At 33.6% G+C, this 25,757-nt stretch overlaps 1 long non-coding RNA gene across 2 annotated transcripts; it reads left to right on the forward strand.

Annotated features, from left to right (window-relative positions):
• Window positions 1-3,544: 3,544 nt before the first annotated feature.
• LOC123554244 (uncharacterized) lies at window positions 3,545-25,757 on the forward strand. Of its 2 annotated transcripts, none has more exons than XR_008366034.1 (5): window positions 3,545-3,749; window positions 19,951-20,084; window positions 21,926-22,025; window positions 22,948-23,079; window positions 25,199-25,757. It is a non-coding gene; the product is annotated as an uncharacterized LOC123554244 (long non-coding RNA). The 2 variants fall into 2 exon arrangements; XR_008366035.1 differs by lacking the exon at window positions 3,545-3,749 and adding an exon at window positions 7,694-7,851.

Here is a 25,757-nt window from a genome sequence, read left to right on the forward strand (position 1 = left end):
AGTAGATCGCATTTATACGGAATTCCGTTAGGGTCATCGCCTTTGAATGTGTTCATCTGAAACGCGATACTCGATAGTACGATGATGAAACGCGAAATAACGAAACTACGATAACGAAAACGCGACAACATGATGTTAAATACGCGATACTACGATAACGAAAACGTAATAATAAGATAGTACGATGATGATAATGTGATATAATGTCGTGTCGCCTATTTTACCATTGCACTGTCGCGTTTTCGTTATCATAGTATCGTTATTTCGCGTTATCATCATCGTACTGTCGCGTTATTACCTTCGTACTGTTGTGTTAACACCATCGTACTGTCGCATAATCATTATGGCATCATCGCCTTCCGGTGCGCATGTGCATGCTCAAAATTACAAGATTAGAAGTTATGCTTTTAGAACTACAGTTCCCGCCCTCAAGATAGGGCGATATGCAGATTCGAACCCGGGTCCTCATGTATGAAAATCATTATTTTTATTGATGATCTCCACTAGCTACAGGTGCCAGTTAGCCAAAAGCAACATAACTAACTATTCATTTTGTATTGGCAACTAAATAGACATTTACAGAGAATGAATTTAAGGAGGCGAACACCTTCAAAAGGCTTTAAAATATAATTTGACTGCATTTCTCATTCCTGTAAAATCATGAATAAAATTCTGATTAAAGGATATTAACTCTATCCCTTTCGGTTGTTAACCGCTTTACTTTTTATTTTGACATGTGAAAACTGAAAATGAAATGCTATGTATTCTGAAGAAAATCCCCAGACGTTGATGCATTAAAATGAAAATATGTGCCATGCAAACTGCAAAAAAAAAAAAAAAAAATTCTTCGAATATTTGCGATGTTCCGATTTCAGCGTGGTTATGCGTCTTATGGAATTCAACATCGATAACTTGAGTTTTACAAAACATGCATTCGCTTGAATTTTATTTTCAGTGTAGAAATAAAAGCCATCATATTTGTGCCGAAAACTATCATCGACATATTTGTGAAAATATTCGTGTTAGATACAAAAAAACTGTCTGATCATGTTACAATATGACATTCTCTTTTGTTGTTATTAATCTTGTACAACATAGAAAACTCATAGCGATTGACCTGCAGAGTGTTTGCAAAATAACATATTTGGTTTTACCTGAAAAACGTTATACAACCCGTGAACAAGCAACAGAAATCATTTCGAATTTTAACAGTACTAAAGTAGCATGAAAAAATATTACGCAGAACTCTGCTGGGGGAATTCTCCTATGCACATAGGCCACGGAAGGCGATATGATGATGATGACGTGCTAGTACGATGGTAATAACGCGACAGTACGATGATGTTGATGCGACAGTACGATGATGATAACGCGACAGTGCGATGGTAATAGCGCGACAGTATGATGGTGATAACGCAATAGTACGATGATGATAACGCGACAGTACGATAGTGACGATTGTGATAACGCGACAGTACGATGATGATGACGCGACAATACGATGATGATAACGCAACATTGCGATGGTGATAGCGTGACAGTACGATGGTGATAATGCGATAGTACGATGATGATAACGCGACAATATGATAGTGGTAACGCGAAAGTACGATGGTGATAACGTGATAGTACGGTAATGAAATTGCGAAATCACGATACTACGGTAACGAAAACGCGATCATACGATATTACGATGGTGAAAACGCGACTGTACGATCGTACTATCGCATGATCGTGTTTTCGTCATCGTGTTGTCGTGTTTTCGTTATCGTAGTTTGGTGATTTCGCGTTTTCGTCTTCGTACCATCGAGTATCGCGTTTCAGATGAACACATTCAAAGGCGATGGCCATAACGGAATTCCGTACATTTAACGTTTTAATGTCGCTTTTGACGGCTAAGTAATTGTGTGTTCGAAAGCTGTTTTTTTTTCACAAAACACACCAATGGCATGTGTGTGGCTCATTGTTGTGTCCTTATTTTTTAAAATTATGTAAAAAAAAAAAAAAAAAAAAAAAAGATTTATGATATATTGATATGATTCTGATAAATCCTTATTGTACTAGTATTTGGATTAATCGCCCCAAAATGCTATCGAATATTATGTCTTATATTTATATATATTTTTGATATGTACTTTGAATGTGAATAATGTTTGTTAAGCGAGAGAAAGAGAAATCCATAGTTTTGTTGGAGAGAAGATTGAAAAATATCATAGCTCCATGTTCTATGTTACTGCTTCGCATTCATCAAAACTGAATATTTGTGCAGCACAAAAAAAAAACGAGACAAGTCAACGCCGCGAACAACTATTTATTTATTTATTTCATTTACAATAGTATTATTTATCAAGTTAAAACGGGACCGGGTATCAGATGAGCAGATAATTATTTACTATTGATTTAATATAATCTGTTTTCATTTCAACATAATTTATTTCCTTTTCAATCACAGTCGTAACTTAGTTTCTTGAAAGGAATATGAGCCGGAACTTTAAATACGTCAAAATCTTTTATTTCTCTTTAGATAATTATCTTTCACTTGCGCAGTGACTGTGGGATATTACGTAATGAGCGTTCCTTACCTAGTGATCATACGACACCAGGCCGACTGTGTAGCACCGACCAATATACGACGTAATAAAATATAACATCACGGCAAATAGAATATTTCGCTTTCTAAATCCTGTCTTATTTACACAACCTTACGTTTATGTTTTCAACGTATTCAGAATTTTTTAAAACATACCAATAAAGTAAAGTTTAATTTCATTACTCCGATAACAAGAAAAACTATATATCATATATCTTAACTTATATAATGCTGGACACGGCTGATTCTGCCTTTGTGACCAGTGTAGATCACGATCAGCCTGCACACCAGTGCAGTTTGATCAAGATCTGCACTGTTCGCAGTTCAGTCAGCGTTCCCTTGTAACAGTGAATAGTACCGTCCAAATTGAAATTGGGACAAGTTTATTATAGCAATTTAGCATAGTAAGGGTAAAACTGTATATTTCAACATTTTGAGAGGCTTAAAATTGAGTTGACCTCCTTTTGAATATTGTTACTCTTTTTATGAAAAAATACGTTCACGGAGTACATAGGGACGGGAGAGTAGAGGTCGAGGGTAGGTAGAGAAGAAACAGTCAGTTACATCGAGTTACCTGAAACAATGCCAACAGAATGTTTGCTTTGCATTTCATGCATTCACATTTACAAACAGAAACTGACTTTTTTCGGTCAGCTATGTTTTGATGTATTTTGTGAATATGTGTTTCATTCTGCAAACTGTTCTCCTTGAATATGGAAATTATTTTTAATAATTCATGATACACAGTGAGTAAATAAATCATAAAAACGGCAACATTACTATTTTACTATTTACTAAAGATATAACATCTCCAAGCGTTTGACGCCGTAAATAATTCCAGAATCCTTAAAATGTAAATTTACAGCTGTTCATCAACATTTAGATGTAGAAAACATAATTAAACGATATTGGTTCAACCCAATAAAACACAGCTTGATCCGTTATATTATACCACTCCCATTCATTTGCACAAAGTTAAAAGGGTCCTCTATTTCAGCCAATCAGATACAAGGGAGAAAGATAAGTCACACCTACAGGCATGACGTAATATGTAAAATAGACCCTCTTATACTTGTGCGTTGTTTCAACAATAAAAGAATATTCTTTTTGACAGAAATTTTTCGAAATGAGCTTGTTTATTGTCTAGGTTATGTTGTCGGTAAGTAAATTTTATATAGAATAATGCGGCAATTATAATATAAGAATAAACATCAAATATTATGTAATATTTATCCAGAGAATTATTGAAATATGGAGCGAAATGTGTTTTGGTAGTACCAAGACGAAATTGTCATATTAAAATGGATCAGATATGCAAAATTTGGGAAAATATTAAAAATTTATTTATTATATCAAAATACCCGGAGTAATATTTTGTTGCTCATGTTATGTTGGTATTATTATATCCAGCTTTCCTTAAGGAAAAAAAAGGAAAGAAAAGAAACAGTTATACGTTTTAACACAAATACTGCGGTCAGATTATTTAAAGATATATACAAGTGTGTCGGAAGTTTATTGCTTTTAAATTGTTTGGATCCTTGTTTACTTTTCTAAAGTCCGTCTGTTATAGAAGTGCTTATTGCGAGGGTCGTTATTTAATTTCCGCAAAAATGTAAATTTAACTGGTGTTTCGGTGTCGTTCTTCATTTCGTTCCTTGAATTATAAAAAAGAAACATAAATTAAATGGCAGTTATAACGAACTTTCAAGATGTAAAATCTGATTCGTTGTAAAATATATAAAATTTTCCCGTTATTTTTACAAAGACCACCAGAATATACATTGACTAAAATTGTTTCGTGAATTACTTTGCATAAGAGGGACGTTAATATATGCTCTAACGTGCGTTGGGTGTGCTTTTATTATTATTATTATTATTATTATTATTATTATTATTATTCTCAGTCTCAATTCCTACAAGACCAACGTACAAACTCGCGATTTACTATGCAAGTTATATTCACTCTCTAGAAGCTTGTCCCAGGTATTTCGTTCGTATGAGGTAACTTCAAAAACTACTCAAATATTTATCATTCTTCAAAATATATGCTATAATATGAGCAAAGAAAATATACAGACATAAATGATAATAAAAGAACAAGAGCGGTAAGAGAGTGTCTGATCGGTGGCAAGATTAGTGAAATAAATTTATTACATAACATTATTGTATTATTTTTATTTAGTAATTTACTGATATACAACGGGTGACTTTAATATCAGGCATATAACGTTCACTGTTCTAAACAGAATGATTTTCGTCTTTACTGCCACAGGACCAAACTTGAATTCTGAAGAGTATGAAAAAGTGGAATTTCTCGAAAAATATTAATCAGTAAAAGTCTGCAAAAGAAAATAGAATTTGAATTTCGCTCCATGGTATTCAAATATAAAGAAAATATAAAAAAATAATATGAATCAAGGCACTGCCTCAATCGGGACTTAAAGGTAGATTTTGTAATAAAAAAAATACTGCCCATGCTTGTACTGATGTGCAAGACATTGCGGTTCGGACAAGTTATGTGGACGCTTATTACGCACAAGGAAAAGGCGTATTCTTCCAAAAATCCGAAGTCAGACGCTCTGTGCACGTGTCGGAAAGAAACATTTTCTTAATTCCTTCGCTAGTATATCTCATTCGGTATATATCGTATGTTACTGTAGAGGGTTCGATCCCCGGCCACGTCATACCAAAGACGTGAAATGGCACCAGTAGTTCCCTTGCTTGGCGCTCAGCATTAAAGGGAAACTGGCTTCATCTATAACATATCCTCTTGGCGGTGGATTCAATCAGGAATGAGGTGTCGAGAGTGATTAATGTAAGTTGTAGAACTTGCTTTACAATTGACCAAAAATAAATGTATAAACTAAATGCGTATCACGCTGTGTAATCAAATAAAATAAATACCAAAAAAAAAAAAAAAAAAAAGAAAAAAAAACACACACATTTAAAACATGAAAAGAAAATAAGTACGATCGAATTTCAAACATGTTTTGACTTCTTTTCATATTTTACAAGCGTGTTAGCGAAAATATTGCATCTGATGTCAACACTATGAGAAATATTTCCATTTAAGACTGATTAAGAAACAAACAAACATTCCTTATACCGTAACACATAATTAGATAAGAGTCTAAAGAGACTTTAAAACCTAATCTATCATTTGACATAACAATGTAATACAAGGCAATTCATTGATGCAAGCATCAAAGACGCCGCCAAGTGTTGTGTCTGAAGTACATTTATTGCAATATGAGAAATCACCTAATCATTACTTTATTAGTCTGACTGGCTACAAGTTATCAACATTAGCACATAAAACAATATATGTTATAAACTGTTTAAAACATGAAGAATAAACATGATAGAAAAGTTTTACCATGCAATACAAATCCTCTACCTGCAATGACATTAATATTGCGAGTAGGTGGTCCCTTTACATACAAAATTAAAGTAATTATTTCACTAACTAAGGTCATCTCCTGTGAAAAGTTCTTATATGCAGGAGCGTGTGTATAAAGTTTCACAGAAATGCAGTTTGTTGGGAAATGAGGAAATGTTGAAATTATTTTCAAAGTTGTGGTTCACAGAAACCATTATTTTTATTATCATGTAATGTAATGAGTGTTTCCTATTTACTGATGAAGTTTTATGGACCTTAGTCACCTACATTATAGATTTCAGAATGCAGATTATACACAGCAATTTACTGTTTCCCTTGACAAAAACAATCAAAAATTTTGTCCAAGAAAAGAATGATATAACATAAATAATCTCTATATTGCCCCTATTCACAAAGCATGAATCTTTCTTATATACTTTTGAATACCATAGAATTCATTTTTTTTTCGGACGAACGATAAACTTGAGGTCCTCGTTGAACTGTAAGGTTACTAGGAGTATGTCAGTGTCTAGTTCAAATCTAATATTACAAGAAATTTAGAAAGCATAATAACCCACTGCCAAAGTGTAGAAAATATTTCAATGAAAATGTTGTTTTTTTTATTTTATTTTATTTCTTTTTTGTCAGGAATGGACAAATACAAAAACTATCTATTAAATTAAAAACAAAAAAGAAAAAAAAAAAGAAGCAAGTAACAAGATATAATAAAACCAGAGCAACTGACTAGTCATATAAGATCAATGAACATATAAATTCAACAAGGAATTCTATTTTAAAGTCACTGATGCTTTGATAAGTTATGGTCCCATGGCTTTTGATATTTCGATCTAACCACATTTAAAGAAGTATTAACTTGTCACTGACAAATTCAGCCAAGTGCTCTTTAGCCTATTGCACACCTTAGTTGACAGTGTATATCTGTAAACAATGAGTAGATCTATATGACACATAAGCAAAAAAGAAAACAAAAAAAAAAAAAAAAGAAAGAAAAAAGAAAAAAAAACAAATAGAAATAGGAATTTGCAAAAGTGTGCGCATTCTGAAATTACATCACTGTATCTATCAACAAAGAAAATAAGACAAAAAGGTTAAAAATAAGTTAACAGCGGCACTTCCTTCGTTCATTTCAACATATCTATGATTATTGATTCCTGTATTTACTTTGTAAATACGTTTTTTTCCAAGTAATTTTTATGCAGGCAATTGTAATTTTCCATATATTTTTCTTTTAATATTCTCTTCGAAGTTGTAAATGAACGAACGCTCCCTTGTCCAGGCGATTCACGCTTTACAGTATGGTATATCTGCGGTGTGTTCTATTTATAGAAAATGAGATAGCTAAGTAGGTCATGCTAAGAATAGAAATAGAAAACTTGAGTAACCTCCCTTATCAATAAATCGGATCAACATTTTTGACGAAATTGTAAATAAAAAAATATGTTCTGCTCTACAAATAAGGAGAGGAAAGACAGATAGCATTGTTTTAAATCACATAATAAGTTGCATTACATACATTTTTTATGTTTTCTTTTTGCCATTTTTTGTTTATTCACTAAAATGTATTGTGCAATATCGTTGATCCTTTTACAAACTATTCACTGTGTTCAGTTTATCACTCCGAAACTATTCATTACCATCTTTACAGGGTCCGAAATAGAAGTGTATCCCATATACTCGACACCGCCTTCAGGGCGGCGTCGAAAAAATGTCATATTATAGCTCATCTAACACCAGTCCGAATTGCAATGGATCCGTCCAATTAAGCGCATCAGGTCATAAATCCCCCGCTGTCACGACATAGTGACCTTAAATTGGATTAGTGCGAGAGAACATACAGGCTCTGATTAAGGACTTTATTCAGGTTTGTTTTTTTTAACCGTTTGTTGCATATTTATTATACATGTAATTTTGAGAAACTTTAAAAACGAAGGCAGAACGGAGAAACAGGGTTAAAAAAGTACAGAACAGACTTTGTATTATATTTAACTTTAACATTTACAGTTCATCGTCTGTTGTTTTTTTTTAAACCCCTCAAATGTGATTGCGTTCGATATCTTAAATTGGCCCAACTTCGGTGTGCCGTATTTTTTAGGGAAAAAAAATTTTAGTTAAATGTCTAAAGGCTGTCCCAAAAAATAGAAGTAAGCCCCCGCTGGTCTAGTCAAAGTGCCCAAATTAAATTTTAACTAATCTTTTTTCCTTTCCAGTGCATTTTTCCCCCAGCAACGTGCTTATTTTACCCCCGGGGTTTCAGTATTATCACTTTGCATTCAAATGAAACCCAGTTCCTATCGCATGCTAAAAAAAAATGGGGGCTAAAAATTTATGTCACGAAAAGAAAAATTGAAAAAAGCGAAAAGTATAATTCAGCGGGTTGTTTTTAACGAACTGTAGTTTTCTTTATAAAAGTTACCCCCCCTTTTCTTTTTTTTTTTTTCAAAGTACGATCTAGTTCTTAGGGAAAATAAAAGGTCTGAAAATCAAATGCTAGAAAATGTCAAAAAACACCGTTATGAATTTATGGTTTTTATATAAAAAAAGAACAGCTGGTTTTGTGGGTGTTCAGCCATTGCCTTTAAAATTGGTTATGCGAGAGAACAACAGGCCTTGATTAAGGACTTTTTCGGGTTTGTATTTTTTAACCGTTTGTTGCATTTTTATTATCCCTGATTTGAGAAACTTTAAAAAGAAGCAAAAACGGAAAACTTTTTAAAAAAGTCAGGGGACATTGTATTATTTTTAAACTTTAACATTTACGTTATTCTGTTGTCTATTTTTTAACCCGTCAAATGTGATTGCGTTCGTTTTAAATTTTCGGCCCAATTCGGTGCTGTCCTTTTTTTACGGAAATAAATTTTTTTTAAATGTCTAAATTCTAATAAGTTTGAAAGTGAAACCCATCTCGTGTTGTTTTTGTGGCTCGTGGCTAATAGCGGGAAAATTGCGGTTGGGCCCTGTAGGACCACATTTTAACGATTTCGTACGTATGGATCGCATTCGTAAGGAAAATGTGTTACAATATGTTTGTCCAACAGGGGGTTGACATAAAAGCACATATGTATCTGTTGAGTTTTATACTGCAAATGTTCAATGAGGGGTTGTCTCCAAATCATTAAATGACTGCCAAAAGAATCCAAGTTAGTGTCGTCGTCCGGGGTCAATGACATAAAAAAATTATTTGGCCTCTCATGAGAAAAGGGGGCCTTCGGGAATCTTCGAGGCTTTGCAACCAGTGTGGGCCCAATCCCCCTTTGGCTCCGCCAGTCTGATCATGGCCCATACCGTTCGCTTTTTTTTTTCAAAAAAGGCTTTTTCTACCTGAAAATGAAATTTTTTGACCCTGTTTGATGCAAAATGCACAGGTCAGCTAAATATAGACTTTCGGAAATTCACGAAATGTCCGAAGCCAATTTTTTTCGTGACGGGGCCTTTTTTTTATAATCTTTTCTGCATCCACAGCCACTACCATTTTAATAGATTACAACTTCAGCTACTTTACTTTTTTACCTCGCTTGCTAAAATGAAAAGCACATGCCCCCAGGTCAGGGTTTTCAAACCCCGGTGCGACATACTTTTGTAGCTGTCTTTGTATCCAGAGGTTTCAATTTGGGGTACAAAACGGGGAAGTTGCGGGTTTCACGGGACATATTTAAAACTTGTCATGGACCGAGCGTTAGCCTTTTATCTAGGGGGCCCGCCCTTGTGCTGCAAAACAAAGGGGTCTATAAAATTTTTAAGTGAATCCCTTTATTTTTTAATTACCCTCACCCCCTGGTCCGTCTGTGGGGTCATGTAACGGCCTTCTTTTATTTTATCCCCCCGGGAAATAGAGGGGGCTGTGCGTTCGTGCTTTAAAATTAAAAGTTCATGCCCTTGGTATCTTGCCCATTAAAAGACGATTTTCAAATTTTTGGGTCAAATGATCGAGGATAGAAGTGTTTGGATCATGACCTTTTTGACAGTATAAATCAAGAACAATTTTACAGCTTTGAATTAGATTTGTGTTGTAATATATATTTTTGTCCCCGGGATCAAACCTTTTTGTCAGTTTTCCCAATACTTGGGTAAAAATAACCCCCTTTTTATTGCAATCTGAAAATTATATACACTTTTACTGAAAGTCTCAAATTTGGGGCCCCTTAGAATTTTTTTGATAACATTATCTTTGTTTGTTGGTTTCAGACCCCTGTTTTCAACAGTATTTAGGAATACAGTTTCGGGATTAATCTTACCTTGACCCTAGAACGGACCAGCCCAAGATGAATGATGTGATTTTTAAAAAGATGCTGAAAAGCTAATAAAAATTCGTAAAATTAAAATCATACAACAATCTTTATTTTAACCGACAACGCCCAGCTTGAAACGCATGAGGGGCGAAAACAGCAACAAACGAAGTTTCACCCGGACTCGAACGGTGTCCTCAACACTTTTTCGTGGTAAGTTATTCCCTTTTTTTTAAATTAAAATTTTATACCCTGGCTCATTACTTTACATCTATGTTCTTTTTGGGTCTGGTAAAAGCCCCCTATAACGTAAGGTATTGACTGGTGGATGAGAGACACAAAACTCTGGAAATTTGGGCCCTGATAGGAATTAAAACCCTCCGCTTGTAATTGAAAAATACCACTGCACCGCTTCCCCCGAGGGGATTTACCGGCCGTTCTTAAGTACAAAATAAGATGTTTCCATACAAATCAGCACCAGGCCGGGGCAAGAAAACTCTCATAGAAAATAAAATTCCATAAAGTTCACGTCGGGGGTTTTAAGTTGGACAATTTCGTTTGTCTCAGTTAAGTTTTTTATTTTAACATAAGGGAATTTGAAAAAGAAAAACAAAACGAAAACAAAAAAAACCTTCTGCGGGAAACCCCGCGGACCCCGACGAATCAGGGGTCGTCAATACCTTAGCATCCCGAATAGTAAGCTATACTATTTTTAAGTTATGTAGAGTATATAACCCCCTTTTGCTTTAACAAGGCTTTTATTATTTAAACTGCCTTGTCTTGATTTTCGACACGGCCAACATTTCCAAAAACAGACCCGTAGTTTCGGCAAAAGAGTCTTCCCTTAAATATACACGGATCCGGACCCGAAAGTTTATCATAAACCAACTATAGTTTGTTTAGGAAAATATATTTCAAAAAAATTTAAAAAAGTTTTTTTTTCGTTATTTAACAAAATTTTATAACCCCGTGAAGTAATCCCCATTTTTGCCTTTTTTTCAAAATATTTTTTTTTCGATTGAACTAAAAAACTTATTGCTTCCATTTTTTTTTTTAAGTTGATGCTATGGTTTCTATGTATTTCTATTAGAAATTTTGAAAAACGGTTTTTTTAGGTTTTAAGGGCTATAAAATATTTTTATAAAAGACATTATTTTTAACCTGTGAAGTATTCTCCATTGTTGAAAAATTGTTGGGTTTTTTTTTATTTTAAAATTGATAAAGACAAAAATTTCTTCCATTTTTAAATTTTAAAAAAATAAAGCAATCTTGACCGTTTTTTAAAAAATTTTTTGAGGTACGACGGCACAAGGCAATGGGTTTTCAATGTGTTCATATCGTTCGAGCGTTTTTTTATTTTTTTTTATATTTATAAAGGGAAAAATTTTTTTTAATTGGAAACTTTAAGTACTCTTTAATTGGAAAAAGGGCTTTAAAAGTCCCCTTAAATTAAAAAAGGGGTCCACGGTTTATTATGTTTTTCAAAAACCTCCCAAATGCTTTTCTTTTTTCCAATATTTGCAAAATTTTGCTATTAAATTCTCAAAGTACTTTTGTAACTTACAAATTAATTTTTATTTTTATTCCTGAAATTTAAATGTATTTATTTGAATTTGCCCAAATTTTACGTATTTTACCGGCTTTTAATTGGGGCTTCAGAAAAAAATTGCGAAACAGAACTTTCTTTTTTTCCGAATCAAATTTTCTTAAAAACTTGCTAGAGGGGTTAAATATTGTGCATGGGACTGTTTTTTGTGAATAGCTAATCAAAAAAATAAGATTTACACGCTCTGAAAATGACCTTTTTGTCTAAAAAAACTACAAAAACATGGCTTTTTAAAACTTTTTTGTTGTTGAAGCGAACAACCACGAATTGCCCATTAAAAAAGTTGAACAGGGATTGCATGTGTGATCTTACCCTTTAAACATACTATTCATATAATGTATTATGATTCATGATTTTTAAAAAGAAAAAACAAACCAAAACCTATAGGGGAAAATTTTTAATGACATGTACATGAAATACTATGAACAGACCAGTCTGAAACCGTTCGGGTTTTATGCCCAATTTTTAAATTTCCGTAAAACCCGTACCAAACCCGGGAAAACCCTCTATCAACAAAAGGGGCGTCATGGCCCCTATCGCCACAGGTAATTACACATACATTTTTATTAAATCTGGATTTTGCCATTTTGGGGTCATAATTCTTAAAACAATACGTGATTGGTCTCTTTTTAGGAAAAAAAAATAATTTAATTTCCCACGATATTAATTTTTAGGGAAGCTTGGCCCTAATCAAATCATAAATGTGATCTCTGTCATGTTCACAATGAAAAAAAAGCAAAAATTTTTTCATTTAAGGGACCCTAAAATCCAAAAAAAAAATGTTGCTATATAGCTGGTTTTCGAAGGAACCGACATGTTTTAAAAATTAATCTTCTCTACAAGTTTTTGGGCAAAATGAAATAAAAATATGGCCTCTTTGTGTTCAAGGAAGTGATATCTATTAGTTTAATGAAAATCAATAATAAAGTAGTCTCCACGTGTTCACAAGCAGGGATTTTTACCAAATTTAGGGGCCATAAATCGAATCAAATAAATGGTCAATACGGGTTTTCTTTGAAAGGAACCCTATCTTTTAAAATATACAAGTTGATGCATATTTAGTCAAAATAACAAAACATGTGGTTTTTAATCGGGTTCACAAGGCTAAAATCGTAAATTTTTGCCCTTCCGGGGCCATAACCCGAGGGGGAAAAAGGGGAATGGCGGTTTTCGAAAGGAACCCAAATATAGATCTTATTAAGTTCTATGCAAGTTTTTGTCAAAACAAGTGATAAATTTGTCTCTGTCTATTTGCAAAAAATGGGGAACGGACGGGTATCCAATAGCTTACTTTTTTCATTCGTACAATGAGTAAAACATGTTACAAATGTGTTTCAGATGTTTAAAAATGCATTTTTTGTTCATTTTTTCCCTTGAAAATGACTTGTAAAATGTGATCAATGTAACATCAAAAAACGCATCGTCCATTCGTCACAAAAATTTTTACAATGGCTTGATTTTTTTACGTATGCGATTCATTTGTAAAAACGTGTTACATACGACGCATTTGTAACCCTGTTACAAATGCGTCTGTTAACGATGTGGTCCTAAAGCCCATTGCGGAAAAATTTTTAATTTCATTTTTACTTTTTATGATTTATTTTTAAAAAACAAATTGAAATCCACGGGGTTCACGATTAAATGTGTTTCGAAATATTTTAACGATCGAAACTGAATATGAATATAGCTTGTTTTGGGGAAAAAAATATGTTTTTAAAACCAAGTAAGTAGTCAAAAATTTTGCCCCCAGCACCATTTAAACAGAAAGAAGATTTAAAATTTTAATGTTAACTATAGCCCGGGCAATAACACAAAAAATAGCCCCGCGATTTATGCAAGGGGTCATTTTTGTAATCTATTTGGGTTTTTAAAAGTAGTACATAAACAAGGTGCTTTTTAGCAAAAGTACTACCCAAATTTTATGCGAAAATAATTTGTCTCTAAAACCAGTTAAAAAGTGGCACTCTGAATTGCATACTCACAATAACCAAAAAATATATTGTGAAGAAGGAGTTAAATGTTCAGCTCTTGAAATAATGCGACATTTTACTAAAAAATTATTTTTTTCACAAGCTTTACACCCGTGTGCAGGGTTGTTTGCTGGGGGGCCCAAGCTGGGGTGGGTTCGGGAGGGCTATCCCCTCCCGATTGTGAAATTTTTTTAATATGGCACATGAATAGATGCATTTTCCTGCTACCTGAAACACCTTTAAGGATGCATAAATGTATTATATATTTAAGGAAAAGTCTACTTTTTAATAATTTCATCAAGCCTTTTCAATGTATGTATGATTGTACAGTCACAGTGTATGGACTTATTTTTCTGTATGATACCCAGTTGAAAAAAATGTTGAAGTTTTAAGATGATTATTAAGTAGACTAGCTCCTATACTATGATGATTTTTCCCCACATTTTTATGATTTCATGTAGTGAACTGAGCCAGTCTATATACTAGTCCAATATTACAATTTTAACATCAGTCCTCTTAGAAAATCTCTAGAATAGACTGGCTTTTGTCTCTATGAACATAAAAAAGAAAAAAATCATAGAAATATCGTAATTATCAGTCTAGTGGCTAGTCTAATTATTAAGGGTATCCTATTTGCAAAATGGCCAAATGTTTTTAGATTTCCAACAAAACAAACGAAGTATTATGACAATTACTATTTACATCACAGATTTCAAATGACAATGAACTCTTAACTGTACCAAAGATCTATAAAAATAAATAGATGTGTATTTTATACTTCTTTGACTGTACAAACTATAACATCACAGCACATATTAAATGATATTTTTATGTATGAAAGCCCTCATAAGTAACGAGTCTTAGATGCGTTTTGTAAGATTTACTGAGAAACTACTTTTAAAACTATGAGAGTTTTTAAGAAAGGTTATTGGACCCAAAAGAGTAAAATTGATACAGTAGTTTCAAATTCATAATTGTTGTAAAATAAAAAGATAGGATAAATATCTATAAATTTAATAAATTTGGGGAATGTGCAAAAACAAAATACAACCATCATAATGTTTCAATTTTCAGATTCATTTTATGATTTACTTAACAAAACCAACAATGTAATGATCATTTTATAACACTTCCAAAGAGTAAAAAACATAATAGTTTCTCCACTACCCAATCAAGTACCGATCAAGCGATCAATGAAGCATGCACAGATAAACTTTTATCTGTGACATGCCTGGGGCTAATTTCCACTACCGGACACGGTTTTATGGCTCTTTAGCCTGTGTATTGCTGTCAAATCAAGCCAGTTGCGATGGTGTATAAATTTGTTAATTGAGGGGCCCATAGTAATAAAAATCGTAACTAGCCAGCCGGGGGGGGGGGGGGGGGGCGGGCCCCCTGGCCCCCCACCTGGACACGTGCCTGTGTTAGAAATGAACATGTTGAAAAAAACATTCACCAGAAGTGTTAGGGGGTTGCTTTAATGATACTTTTAAAGCTTCTATTTTTCTGCCGCCGCACATGTTTAGTTGATTGCGTTATTGTTAATATTTACATGTACAGTCGAAACTCGGTATCTCAAACTCGCTTACCTCGAAATTCCGCTTAAGGTAGTTCTGCACGTTTGAATCGAAATTATTTCTACAATGTAGAATTTGATTAAACACTGTTTTTTTCAAAACTTCAGAATATACCTAGAAAATTAAGCAAATAAAAAAGATAGGGTCGTGTGCTTGATTTTTTGCTAGACTGATTTGAAAAATAGGGACCTCACGTAATATTTCATAATTAGAGTCTATGGGAAAATCATAACTTTCTTAACATTTTCGCGAATAGAAATTTTTCTACAATGTAGATTTTGATGAAACTTCTCACAGTTGTAAATAAAGACATGGCCTACAATTTGATGAAATAAAATATATAGGTCCGTGTGCTTATTTTTGAGATATTTGACCATGATTAAAGTAAACCGGACATTTCACGCTAATTTTGTGACGTTATTTTGAATTATTTAACATGTGATATGTTTTAATATCATATTTTGACTTTACAATATAGCAACAGTACCATTGTAATAAATTTACACACAGGTTGCAATTAATTCATAAAATGATTTTCTGTTCCGTACGCCGAATCCAGTCTTTATTCTACTTTTTCCGGAAAAATGGCGTCACGCCATCACTTCCGGTTTATCAAACGTGCAGAACTACCTTAAGTCGAAGAAATTTTCAAGTACCGTCAAATTTCCTTCTTTATATATGTAATTCAACTTCAGTTACGTCAAAATTTGACTTACCGAGACTCCGGATGTGTCGAAAAGGATTTTCAGTCCCGTCAATAACATTTAAGTGCATTGTAAACTCGGTAAGTCGAAGTGAGAAAAATATGCGATAAAATTTCGCACATGTCATTAAATGTGGTTGGTTTTTAACACATGGCTATGTTTATTGCCTAACCAGAAAGCTGTGATGTCGAGCGATTATCAAAGTGAGATGACGTCATCCTTGTTTGCACGTGCCATAATGATAATTGTTTGATGTAAACATTAGATTTCTTAGACTTTCATCAGCAGACATTTATTTTTGAGACGTTGTGAAAATTGCTTTTAATTAAAACTAATGAATTGATTGGTTTGACCAGTTGGAATATTTAATGTGGATTAAGAGGTAATCGCGATGAGACTGTATAAAAATTAACTTCTTAGGGGAAAGCATCATTCGTTCAAAATGTCAGATCGAAATGCTGTCAGTCCTCTAGGAAAGAAACATAGTATAAAAAAGAAACTTGACTCAAAAACATTTGAAAAACTTAAAAGTTTAATAAACACAAACTGTACGGAATCATGTACGCGTAAATTGCCGACAGCGTATACACGGCATCAAGGAAACAGTTCTGATTTTTCATTAAATCTGTTCGTAATGTGTACTCATTTCGTCCGTATACGTCCCTTCTCATAACTCGAATTTCGGTTATCTCGAAATAAAAAGCATGGTCCCTTGAAATTCGAGATACCGAGTTTCGACTGTATATGTATTTTTAAGGTAGTTCTGCACGTTTGGATCCAACTTTTTTCTACAATGTAGAATTTGATTAAACTCTGATTTTTCAAAACTTCAGATTATACCTAGAAACTTCAGCAAATAAAAAGGATAGGGTAATGTGCTTGATTTTTTGCTAGACTGATTTGAAAAATAGGGACCTCACGTAATATTTCATAATTAGAGTCTATGGGAAAATCATAACTTTCTTAACATTTTCGCGAATCGAAATTATTTCTACAATGTAGAATTTGATTAAACACTGTTTTTTTCAAAACTTCAGAATATACCTAGAAAATTAAGCAAATAAAAAAGATAGGGTCGTGTGCTTGATTTTTTGCTAGACTGATTTGAAAAATAGGGACCTCACGTAATATTTCATAATTAGAGTCTATGGGAAAATCATAACTTTCTTAACATTTTCGCGAATAGAAATTTTTCTACAATGTAGATTTTGATGAAACTTCTCACAGTTGTAAATAAAGACATGGCCTACAATTTGATGAAATAAAATATATAGGTCCGTGTGCTTATTTTTGAGATATTTGACCATGATTAAAGTAAACCGGACATTTCACGCTAATTTTGTGACGTTATTTTGAATTATTTAACATGTGATATGTTTTAATATCATATTTTGACTTTACAATATAGCAACAGTACCATTGTAATAAATTTACACACAGGTTGCAATTAATTCATAAAATGATTTTCTGTTCCGTACGCCGAATCCAGTCTTTATTCTACTTTTTCCGGAAAAATGGCGTCACGCCATCACTTCCGGTTTATCAAACGTGCAGAACTACCTTAAGTCGAAGAAATTTTCAAGTACCGTCAAATTTCCTTCTTTATATATGTAATTCAACTTCAGTTACGTCAAAATTTGACTTACCGAGACTCCGGATGTGTCGAAAAGGATTTTCAGTCCCGTCAATAACATTTAAGTGCATTGTAAACTCGGTAAGTCGAAGTGAGAAAAATATGCGATAAAATTTCGCACATGTCATTAAATGTGGTTGGTTTTTAACACATGGCTATGTTTATTGCCTAACCAGAAAGCTGTGATGTCGAGCGATTATCAAAGTGAGATGACGTCATCCTTGTTTGCACGTGCCATAATGATAATTGTTTGATGTAAACATTAGATTTCTTAGACTTTCATCAGCAGACATTTATTTTTGAGACGTTGTGAAAATTGCTTTTAATTAAAACTAATGAATTGATTGGTTTGACCAGTTGGAATATTTAATGTGGATTAAGAGGTAATCGCGATGAGACTGTATAAAAATTAACTTCTTAGGGGAAAGCATCATTCGTTCAAAATGTCAGATCGAAATGCTGTCAGTCCTCTAGGAAAGAAACATAGTAATAAAAAAGAAACTTGACTCAAAAACATTTGAAAAACTTAAAAGTTTAATAAACACAAACTGTACGGAATCATGTACGCGTAAATTGCCGACAGCGTATACACGGCATCAAGGAAACAGTTCTGATTTTTCATTAAATCTGTTCGTAATGTGTACTCATTTCGTCCGTATACGTCCCTTCTCATAACTCGAATTTCGGTTATCTCGAAATAAAAAGCATGGTCCCTTGAAATTCGAGATACCGAGTTTCGACTGTATATGTATTTTTAAGGTAGTTCTGCACGTTTGGATCCAACTTTTTTCTACAATGTAGAATTTGATTAAACTCTGATTTTTCAAAACTTCAGATTATACCTAGAAACTTCAGCAAATAAAAAGGATAGGGTAATGTGCTTGATTTTTTGCTAGACTGATTTGAAAAATTTGGGTCTCACGCAGTTTTTCATAATTGAAGTCTATGGGAAAATCATAACTTTCAAAACATTTTCGCGAACAGAAATTTTCCTACAATGTAGATTTTGATGAAACTTCTTACGGTTGTAAATAAACATAAGGCCTATAATGTGGTAAAATAAAATGTATAGGTCCATGTGCTTATTTTTGAGATATTTGACCATGTTTAAAGTGTACCGACTATTTCACGCTAATTTTAAGACATTGTATTGAATTATTCAACATGAATTTTGTTTTAATATCATAGTTTGATTTTAGAAATATAGTAACAGTGCCATTTTAATAAATTTACTCACAGGTTGTCATTAATTCACAAAATGATTTTCATTTCCGTACGCCGAATCCAGGCTTTATTCTACGTTTTCCGGATAACTGACGTTACGCCATCACTTCCGGTTTATCAAACGTGCAGAACTACCTTAAAGATAAATGATATCTTGTCAAAATGGTAGATTCATAATAATAGAATCATAGCAATTCATTGTACTTCGTGTAATTAAATATTTTAGCTGTTAAAATTGCACGTTTTTTTTTCTTCTTTTTTTTTTTTTTTTTTTTTGCCTCTTCAAGTAAAATCTTTCTCCAGGTTTGAAGTACATAACCCTCTAAGGTATTTCTTAATGAAAGAAGAGAAAAATATTAAGATTTAACGCAAATCACCAGGCGTAACACATTTCATCAGTCTTATGTTTGACACTCCGAAGTCTGCGAATTTGATAATTCTATTACATGTAGCGTGGCTAGGTGTTTCCATTGTAACGCATTTTCTTTCACTTTTTTTTTTATATAATTATGGTAATGGGGTTTTCGACGGCTTCAATGTCATTTTCTTTATAAGTTAAATGAAGTATTTGCCGTTTAAACTGTTAAAAGTTAGCTTATGAATTAAAAATAGTCAATGCTCAAATCACATGATTTCAAGATGAAATCTATAAATTCTGCTTAATTTTGTTTGGTTGATAAACATAATAACGTTGGTGCGTCTGTGGCGGCATTGTAACGCAACAATGTCTTGTGGCGTTTCTGAGGTCATTTATTCATTATTTCGGCGGTATCAATTAAGAGAGTCCACAAAAATAAATAAACAAACTCATTTTGGTTATCGTAAATTCTTACGTTTGCTTCTGGTTGGACATGCGCACATTCATACTTTACGACTTACTAGACTGTGTGTGTGTGTGTGTGTGTGTTGTAATTTTTTTTATTTATTTTTTTTTTTTGTCTTTCTTTTTGACAAAATGTATCACTATGCATTCGAACAGTGAGTAAATGATTTTAAGTTCATGATAAAATGTGATGATTTCAGGTATGTCGGTTCATAAAGACGCCTGATGTCGGGACGGTGAAGGCACGTCTACAAGATAATGTGGTGTAAACAGATGGTAAACGTAATTTCCGGACACAGATGCGACTTGCAAGGGTCAAAATCTTTATATTATGGTAAGTACCATAAACGTGTGGTACGGTGGTCTAGAGTGAATAATATGAAATAAGACGAAGTCTCAAAGCGAGCTGAAAGAAATCAGATTTAGCTAAAAAATAATATACATGTCATTTATATGTAACACAGAAACTATTCACTACTCAAAAGAATTCGCGAGAACGTTACCGTATTCACATATTTTCTTTCATTTTATCTATTTTATCAACAACTTCAAATAGTTGTTGTATATATATTTCTCCAACTTGAATGACACCTACATACATAGGGGTTGCGGCTTCATGTCACTAAAGTTACTGTTTTAAGTAATATACCGGAAGTCATTACGTAACAATTATGCAATTGACATGATAAAGCATAGGTCACCTAGGTAATCAAGACCCTAACTTTATTTCGAGAATGTTCCCTAATTAGAGCGGATCATAAAATTTACTGAAGCATATAAGATTACTTTGATGTGACAATGTCATAAAAACGCACTCGGATTAATAATATTGAACCGCGCCATGGGAAAACCAACATCCAGACCGGTCTGCGCATCCGCGTGGTCTGGAGCCATGCTGGTCGGAAAGCCACTATGTTGTTTTTTTCATTGTACGGCTTACATATCACGTGGCGGAGCTGTAATAAACATTTCACGCGATATCTAGTATTTTAAAATCTATCAGAATTTATATACATGTACTTTGTGTACTTTGGAACTTTATGGATATTTACATTTATCACATCCGTGCAGTCTGATCATGATCGGCACTATTCGCCATTCAGTCAGTATCTTTTTGGTAAGCACCACTTTTAATAGTTAATGGTACTGTCCAAATTGAAAGATGGAGAAGATCATTATAGAAATTTAGCAGGGCAAGGGTTAACAACAGATAAAGAATGTAAGTGTAGAACACCCCTCCCCGCTACCCGCCCCCTCTCTATTAAATCTAACCGTTGCATTCACCATCCGAACTACTTTGATATTGTCAAATAAAACTTTCGAATTCAAAGAATCAGTAGAAATAAAAAAAATAACAATTATAAGATGATTAATATTTTTTGAATACGGAATGAATTGATCTCGATTTGAGTATAATTGGAAACAAAATAAAAAACTGGACTTTGTTAATTGAACATTTCATTTTTAGCTTCATCTTTAAATTATATTGCATGTATCATGTAAGCTTATTACCATAGGTGGTTAGTTCTGTGAGATCATGTTAGGAAATGAAATAAAAACTTCAGAATTACTTTATAAATTCATGGAAAATATCATTTTTTTTTTATTTTTTCTTAACCTAAATTTGTCGAGATCAAAATTACTGCAAAAAATAGTTTATTAATCCAAAATCATCAATGGTAATACGCATTAAAGTATACCAGGTGTGGTTTTGCAAAGATATTTTTCTTTATCTTGTGGTGGATATTTACTATAAAATAAATTCATTACTGATCGAATAGATTGAAATACAATGTAACTCTAACGCAATTTATATTGTGCGGTCAAGTCTTTTTGCCCTACATAGATTGCGCATGCGTGAAAATTGTCTCCCGTTGCTAGGGCAATAGCTCTCTGTACAAAGATTTATACTTGCGTTACCGTAAAGCTCGATTCTTTGAGCTCGCTATTAGTAAAACTTCTGAAAAAAATTCAAATGACATTATGTAGCGGCTCAAAATTTGAGTCAATTTCAAAACAGAAACTATCGGCTGCTAGCTCTACTTGAACAATCAGTAAGATTGACTGAAGTATCTAATACATGGTACATATTTATATAAAATTCTACAGAACACCCATATTTAGCAAATTAACAAAACGATACATTTTTTTTATTTATCCTTCATTTACTTTCAGATCTCTATGTGCATGCGAATATCTTCAGCCGACTTGTAAAATGTCCAAACAGCTCCAACTGCTACCTAAGATGATAACACGGACGATAAAGAAATGAAGGGTTAGTTGGCTTTTAAATTAAATTTTGTTTTGTGGTTTGACACTGATCAGGTGTGAAATGCTACAGAGCACCTATATTGAGCATAACCGATAGACTATATTTTTTTGAGTTAGAACTTATGTAAAGTTGCCTTTTTAAAAAAATGTAATCAGAAGCAGACACCTTACCGACAATTATCATCGTGTACATAAATGCACGTTTTCTTAAAATGTCGTCAGATGACGTACTAATTATATGCACTACTTCCGCTCTAGACTTCCCTAGTATTCTCTTAATGACGTTTTTCGCACTTGTATCAATGCAGACTTGTGACATTTGCGTGTTTTCAGCCAAATGTCCCCATAAAAAAAAAATAATTTGTAAATTTTCCAAAGAACCGATGTCATGGTGAAGTTATTTCTATTTCCTATTCGCCACGTTATACTGACTTTTGGAATATTAATGCCAGTATTTCCAGTATCTTTCTAAAGTTTATCTATCGGAAGAATATGATCATTTAGAAACTTGAGTGATAATTTAGAGCAATAGAATGACGTCCTCTCTTCCGACTGTGCAGAGAAAAAAGTTCTCGCCGATAGGTTTGCCTTGTTAGCTTCCGGCGGATATTTTCAAATCCGTTCTCGAAAAGGCCTGCTCTTAAAGTTTTGTACAACGCACGCATTTATACTTCATCTGTGTTACATTAGTTAACACATTCTCTTTCTGATGTTGCCACGTTTTCAGTTTCTATAATTATCTTGCTGATAATGTTTCAGAAGTGTAGATTTTGAAATGATGAACGATTAGACAGTCTGTTTGTGAGACAATTTCATACATCTGTTAAGATCAGTTTTTGCGTAAATTTTATAAAGGAATTACCGATTTAATGAATCGAAACTATAAGCGATTAGTATTGATAAATAATGAATTGTGATTGTTTCAGGTATGTCTGCTTCACTACGATTGACAAAACTTGCACATCTACTTTCAAACTGGTGAAAGCACGACTTCAAGATGTAAACTAAAAAAGAAGATGGTAATTTCCGGCCACAAGTGTCAAAATCTTAAAATTAGGGTAAGTCTTAATTTTTATTGGTATGCTTAATTTTTTTCGCGTGTGGGACGTGGAGCAAGTCACGTGACAGGTTTTCGATACTGTACAGATTTTTTTTATTCGTAGATGTGTGATACACTAATACTTTATTTGAATGATAAAATATTATATTTTTGTATAAATATTTTATCATTTTTTTTTTAAAAAAAATAAGAAAAAATTTTGGGTCACGTGACACGTTTCGTCCATCTTCGTAACACACAGTAAGTTTCGACCATCTTCAACTTTCGCTTTCGGATGGTTGTGACCTAGTTCACACGATCCTTTTGTCCACGATTGGAGACGCGCAAATTTCATACTGATTTTAAAACATTTTTCGGAATGACATAACGTGTAAGAAAAATAGAAACGTTGCTCTTATAATAAATTTACTCATCGATTACGTTTAATTCATAAGGTTGTTTTCATCCAGGCTTTACACTAGCGGATCCAGAGGGGGGCGCACCAGGCGCGCAACCCCTCTAAAATTGCCGGAGCATACGTAATTTGTCTTTTGTTTGGGTACAATTACTGCAGAAAATATACACGTTTCTCGCTCGCTACGCTCACGTACATTATTTGTCTTTTGTTCTGACTGAAAATTAAAAAAAAAAAGTTTGTTTTTTTCACGCTCGCTTTGCTCGCATGGGTGAAAAATATGCATTTTTCTTGCTCGCTACACTCGAATACGTAATTTGTCTTCTGTTCTGTGTTAGAAATATAAAATATGAGCCGCGCCATGAGAAAACCAACATAGTGCGTTTCCGACCATCATTGATCCAGACCAGCCTGTGCATCTGCAGTCTGGTCAGGATCCATGATGTTCGCTAACAGTTTCTGTTATTCCAATAGGCTTTGAAAGCGAACAGCTTGGATCCTTACCAGACTGTAGGGATGCGCAGGCTGGTCTTGATCCATGCAGGTCGCAAACGCACTAGGTTGGTTTTCTCATGGTGCGGCTCATATGTATTTTTTTTCTCTGTCGCATAGGTAATTTTTTTGTTCTGGGTGAAAAAAAATGCATTGTTTTCTCGCTCGCTCTGCTTGCACATTTAAAACAGAATTAGTCCTAGGTAAACCCTCCCCGTAAAAATCCTCAGAAATCTGGCTAAGAAATTCCTAGATACTTACGAACGAATTAGTCTGAAAATTCATAAAACATTACTTTAATTAATATGTTACTTGTATTGATTTTGTCACAAAACCTGTGATTTGTGAATACCAGATAAAGTACCTAAGAACACACAGAATGCACCAGATGGGGCAATTATTTTCAAAATTTTCAGGGGGAGCATGACCCAAGACCCCCCAAGTTGCTCTACACTACGATTTATTTACGTCCCCTCTAACACCAAATCCTATATCCGACACTGCTTTATTCCACGTTTTCCTGATTAATCACCTTTTAAACATTACTTCCGGTTTAGAAGGGTAGAACTACCTGCTTGTAAAAGACCCGCCCACCAGCTCAGTAGGTAGAGCGTCGGTCTACGGATCGCGGTGTCGCGAGTTCGATCCTCTGGCTAGGCGTATGTTCTCCGTGACTATTTGATAAACGACATTGTGTCTGAAATCATTAGTCCTCCACCTCTGATTCATGTGGGGAAATTGGCTGTTACTTGCGGAGAACATGTTTGTACTGGTACAAAATCCAGGAACACTGGTTAGGTTAACTGCCCGACGTTACATGACTGAAATACTGTTGAAAAATGGCGTAAAACCCAAAAACAAAAACAAACAAAAACCTGCTTGTAGAATGAGAACTTCATGAGTCTTCATCATGTTTCAGATGTTTTTAAAGAATGCACTGTTACAAATTAACATTGTATTTGTTTGCATACAAATATCATATTTAATATTAATCCTACTTGTTGATAAATACTATTGGAACACAAAAAGGTACATGTCTGTGTCATAAAATCACCTGATGAATAATAATTGTATTCAACGAAATAATCATTTATATGTATGTGCGTTGCATGTGTGTGCGACAGTGCGTGTGCGCACAAAATGTGTGTGTGTTTGTGTGTTTTAATAGAGATGTTTTGCTAGATGATTTCATATTTGTATACGAGTTCGAATTAAATAATTTATATTTCAGGTCGAAGAGAAGTATACGTCTCCTGGCGGTAAACAGAATACAGCACGGCATTTTGCTTCATATACGTGTTATTCAAAAGACAACAACAGTTTAAAGCCAAAGGAACCCAATCTAACAAATTGTGTCAGTCTTTGGACATTCGAAATTCTCCCCTTTGCTGATGAAATACCATCTATCATTTAATGGATATTTAACTAGAACAGAACAGAACAGAACAGAACAGAACAGAACAGAACGGACCAGAACAGAACTCTCAGTCAGCATTTACATCTCTGTAAACGGCATCGATATTGCATATAATTTATCATATATTTATCGATTTATAACTGGTATTCTGCGGACTCCGTAATTGATACATAGCCATTTTCTTGACAAAATATTGATAAATCAGTTGATAGACCGATACCGAATTTGGATTTTGCTGTTATCCGAATTCAGAAAGCAGCATAATACAATAAGTACAATGATTATCAAGATTTATAAAAAATGTTTCACCTAGAGTTATTTTGACATAGGAAATTCTACACGTCTGACAAACCGGAAGTAAAGGCATGACGTC

The sequence above is a fragment of the Mercenaria mercenaria genome, chromosome 11, assembly GCF_021730395.1.
Source record: "Mercenaria mercenaria strain notata chromosome 11, MADL_Memer_1, whole genome shotgun sequence".
NCBI lineage: Eukaryota > Metazoa > Mollusca > Bivalvia > Venerida > Veneridae > Mercenaria > Mercenaria mercenaria.